General features: G+C 43.8%; 1 long non-coding RNA gene across 1 annotated transcript; it reads right to left on the minus strand.

The window, feature by feature from the left end:
- Positions 1-745: 745 nt before the first annotated feature.
- Positions 746-5,243, minus strand: LOC310682582. The gene is made up of 4 exons (XR_014514021.1): positions 5,055-5,243; positions 2,893-3,038; positions 1,594-1,753; positions 746-1,260 (listed from the first exon to the last, which is right to left on the minus strand). It is a non-coding gene; the product is annotated as an uncharacterized lncRNA (long non-coding RNA).

Below are 5,243 nucleotides of genomic sequence, written 5' to 3' on the forward strand. Positions count from 1 at the left end.
GTGAGGGCTTGGCTATTACTATCATCAATGAATCCCGCTCTTCTGAATGTGGTCCCTATCCCTGGTCAAGAGAAAGAGTAATTAATGTGGTGCCCTCCAGATGGTGTTGGACCACCTGACTGGAACCCCACGCTGGCTGGGGCTGATGGAATTTGTAGCCCAAAAAATCTCTCGAGGGCACCATACTGCCTATTCTTGCTCTAAGGCAATAATGGGACAGAATAATGGGGGAAGCCACGTGCTTTAAATGTTTGGTGTCAGCTCAAAAGGCTTAGGAGGAGGGAAAGTTGGAAGCCCCAATGGTGTAGTAGTTACATGAGACTAGAAGCAGACAAGGTAACCACTTACTGAAAAAGAAGACTGCGTAGAAAACTGCGTAGAAAACTGCATTTGCTAGCATATATGTATGGGTTCAAAACATTTACTAATACAGCTCACCATAGTGGGGAAGACTGTGGCAGGTGACCCAGAAGCCTGCTCAGTCTGCTGTCAACACTCTAACTGTGGATGGGTGGCTTCAAGGCCCCTGCTGCTCTCCCTTTGTGTGAGTCTTTATCTCCAAAGCAAACTTTGACTAAACAGCCTTTCAAATAGAGAACCCCTCCAAGTAGAGGACTGCCCTCTACCAGCCCTGGCAGGGCACAGCAGCAACTGTGCTTTGCAGAAACATCCTGCAATTAACAAGCTGAAAAGAGGCATAATACAAGTAACGAACTATATATTAATTTTTAGCACTCCGGTTTGGGGAGAATAGAGTTTTTCAAAGACTCCCATCCCCTGAAAGTAACTGTTTCCTTTGTTCACACCTGGCAGCTTCTCCTGAGTTGGTAGATAACAGAGGTTTTGTTTATAAGGACGGCGGCCAGAACAAGTTCCCAAGCAGCCCTTTGCTTCTCATAGGACTGGAGTTTTCAAAGACTTTAAAATGCATCAAGAGAAACCAAAGAAGAAGAAGAAGCTTATTCACCAGGTTTTGAAAAAGTGCAGTTCCCTAGACATCTTGGTTCCCCTCCAAAGCCCAGCAGCTTCAAAGAGACATCTGAAAGTCTGTGCAGTCCATCACAGCTTTCCCCTTCACCAGTGCTTTCCAAAGCCTCTGTAAAGCATTTTCTCTGTGTCCCTCACACTTCATCCTGCTCGTGACCAAAGGACATGATGTGCCTGATTGATCCGTTCTCTGGAAAATGCAGATCTGAATGATGCTTACAGCCAGGAATAGGTCCTTTGCTTCCATTTGCTTCTGTTGTGCTTAGGGGCAATCTACAGATGAGCCAGACAGCAAACGTTAATCTAAGGGAGGCGACATCTACATAGCATATGTATGAAGAAATGACCTGTCAGAATGAAAGCTGGTTTCTTTCCCAAGTTGGGCTTTCCCCCCCCCCTCCTTTTTTGGGATGTATACTCTAGAAAGCTGGTGAAATCTAAGAACATAAGAAAAGCCTGCTAGATCAGACCAATGGCCTATCTAGTCTAGCATCCTGTTCTCACAGTGGCCAACCAGATGTCTTTGGGAAACCATCAAGCACAGGCGCACTCTCCCCTCATGTGGTTTCCAGGAACTGTCATTCAAAAGCAAGGCAGTCTCCTTACCATGGTGGTAGAGCATAACCATCATGACTTTGATAGCCCTCTTCTCCATGAATCTAGGTCACATTGCCTTGCCCACATGATCCAAACTAGCAGTTGTGAGTAGGCGAATTCCACCAAAGTGGGAAATGGCATCAGAAATTGAGTGGGTTCACTTGTCCACCTGCAAACAGGATTGAGATTCAGGCAATGAATCGGAATTCACTGTCATTATCCCCCCCCCCACGAGTCTGCAATGCTTTTCAGTACATTGTCGGTGATGTACTGAATCACATAACTATAGTGTAGTTAATTCTGTTGACAAATGTAATGAATTGCCTTACTAAATTTGGCTGCAACAAACAGTGAGCAAAATAATGGTTTTTATGGAACCTGAACTGCAGCAGAATGGGAACAGGGCTGCATGCAAGAGATACAGGGCAGAACAGAAAACTATCCTTTCTCCTCTGGTATCCTTATAACCAAAAGTAGTTTCAGGAGGCTGAGTTCAAGTGGAGAAAAAGCAGAGCGAAGGGACTGCTTAACCCTTTCCTCACTCAAAATCACCACCACCCACCACCAGATCTTGATTTTCCCCATGTCTGAAGAAATGAAGCTTGGGGGTTTGCTTTCAAGTTGGGAGTAAAGCTGGAGAGGGAAAGGATTGAGCAGTCCCTTCACCCACCATCCCTCTGCTCAAACTTCAACCTCCTAAATCTGCTTTTGGTTTTAAAAAGAAATCAGTGCAGAGACATGTAACTGCATGTCACATCTGGTTCAGACCTGTTTCTGTTTTATATGTATGTTTGGGACAAAAGCAGAGAAAGCATTCATCATGATCTCCGTTTTCACCCTATGTGTGCATTTGAAAGAGAGCAATGATGAACAGATGATCATGACAGTAGGGATGGAGAAGAAATTACCGCTCACTCATCGAAGCAGTGGGCGAGGTTTGTGACCCAACGCAGACGTCCTGTGCCAGGGTGACACCCCTTTGGTTGCTAGCTGTTGCTCCGCCCCCTCCCTGACTAATTCAGCTCCCAGTTCATTGCAAAACTACCTAATTTGATGCATGTCATGGAGCCAGGATGGGCTATTGACCCCTGTCAGGGCTACATCTGTTGGCAAACCCTGTTTTTTGTGAAGTGCCAAGTGCATGTGAAATGGCTCATTGTCTGAAGTCGAGTCTGGTAAGATTGAGAGAGCCAAAGGTGAGAGCCATCTTAAAATGGTCATTGCTGCATTTCAATTAGCCATCCTAGTTTGACATGTTGTTCTGGGTCCTTCTCCATCATGAACCTGGCCCTTGGTAAAGGCACTCACCTTCTGCCACTTTCAGCTGATCATTTTTTTCCATGGCTTTTGCTTTCTGTCTCCCAGCCAGATGTAAACTACTCATGACAGCCTTTCACGTCTTGGTCCATGACTGGTTTCCTTAAGAGTCTCTGGTGAGGCATATTTGTCAAAGACTTAAAGAAAAGGGGAGGGGAAGGCTTTGGTGATCTTCTTCTGAACTTGGGAGCATGATTTCATTTCAAAAACCTAATAATTCCCCCCTTCTCACACTCACACACACACACCCTCTGCCACAAATCAGCTGAAGAAGGAAGAGGAGAAGGTTTGGGCGGCCATTATTTGTACCCTGACTGGCATCAACCCATCCACACTGATAATGCTTTCCATGGAAATTCTGGCAACATCTACTTTGGCAGAAGCTTGGGAACTATTTTTGGAACATTAAAAAACCTCCAAGGAGTGACTTAGACGTTAATTCGCATAAAGGGTCACTACTTAAGATTTATTAGAAACATGGCTTCTGCTTAACTTCAAACCAACCTTCAAAGAACATAACAAATATGAATGGCAAAGCTAACAGCCAGGTGAGGGCCTTTCCTGAATGCATTTCTGTGACAGGACATGAGCCAGGCCTTCGACGCCAAATTGGCAGGAAGACAAAAAGAGAGAGAATAACAGTGCTTCAGTGAGACTAGGATTACAGCCTAAACCTAGAGCTAGGATGTACTTGGTGAAAGTGAGGAGATGGATGTTGTTCTCTTTCATGGGCCTACTCTAACACGAACAGAAAATCCTATAGCAGCTTACTATTTTCATTTCTGGTCTTCAGATGCTTGGAAATATTATTATAAGACTGGGTGGGTTGGCCTTGATGTTTTGTATCCCTATGATGGGATTGTGCAGAAGTAGAGGCTGCTAAAGTGGTCAAACGATTCTCTTAATTGACTTAGTGCCTCGATTAGAAGTCTGCTAAGTACCGGTATCTCTTTACATGACTAAAGAGCTAGTGCTACTAGCTGGAGATACTTGCAGATGTGGGTGGAGGAAAGCTTTTCCGCTTCCCCTTCTTCAGTTGGAGGTGATATCATTGGTGAATGTGAGAAAGTCTCATCTTTAACTTGACCTAGGAAAAGGCACAAAGATTTAAGTTGCTCTGTGCTGAATCTAGAAGTATGACTTGTGGGGACAGGGTCTTGGATTCCTAATAGGGACCAATATCTGTTGGAGTATTATGCTCAGCCTACACACACACACACACACACACACTCCATATATCACAAAAACACCACCTCCTCTAGAAGCACACATAGGTAGAATCACACAGGCGCTACCTAATTCACAGCTCCAGAACCAACATGCAAACAAAACCTGAGCTCTTCTTTGAAATGTAGAACTCTCCAGATTTTTACGTTGCAGTTCTCCAACCCAACAATGTGTATAAAAATGCAAAGATTGGGGGAAAGTGCATACAAAACTCTACATTCCTGAAAATATATATTAAATGATGCATTGTGTTAGGAGAAATTGCTCGCAGAAATGCATATATTGGGCAACATTGTGCACAAAACGCATATCTTAGGGGAAATCACACAAAATGTGCACATTTTTGTGTGGATGTCTTTAAAAACAACAATTATAAACTGTTTTGGGAACAGACTGGAAAAATGAGAAACTAATAGAAACCAACACTGACAGATTTGTCCATTCCTATTACGGAGAAGACCGCTTAAGGGTTGCCTTTTTCCCAGAGATCCTGGAGATCTGTATTTACATAGCTCAGACTTCACTGTCTCCCTCACTGACGAATAGAACCAGAAGAACAGAGGCGCCTTGGTCAAAGGGTGGTCCTGTATCACTAATCTCTTCTTGGAAAGAGATGGGCAACAGGAGACTTCTGTCTGAAACACATTGTTGCCACAAATACTTGAAGACAGAACAGCAATAATATGGGGCAGAGGGAAGAAATGGATGTCTGTGTCCTGAGGTACATGTTTTCACATCAAAGCACTGCGAAATGAATAGGATTTCATGTGACATCGATGTCTGGGTATGCGTTTGTTTCTTTTTAAGAAAGTGGCCCACACATCTGAAGCAATATATAGGCACATACGATGAAGGAAGGGTTGCCATGGCAAATGACATGCATCATTTTGGTTGAGTAGCAGGATAAATAAGTTTGCAAGCGCTACCTCAGATGCCTCTGTGGAGATGCAATAATGTATGCCCTGCTGTTTGAATGTTTCTCTTGAGCTTCTTCTCCTCCCCCTTTCCATTATTCATTAACAGTACAATATTCTCTTATAATAAGAGTTTAAAAGGGCAACTTGCTGCTCATTTACATCACAGATTAACCCTCCTGAATTTAAGACTTCTGCAGA

This window comes from Podarcis tiliguerta (genome assembly GCF_965153285.1).
Source record: "Podarcis tiliguerta genome assembly, chromosome: 7".
NCBI lineage: Eukaryota > Metazoa > Chordata > Lepidosauria > Squamata > Lacertidae > Podarcis > Podarcis tiliguerta.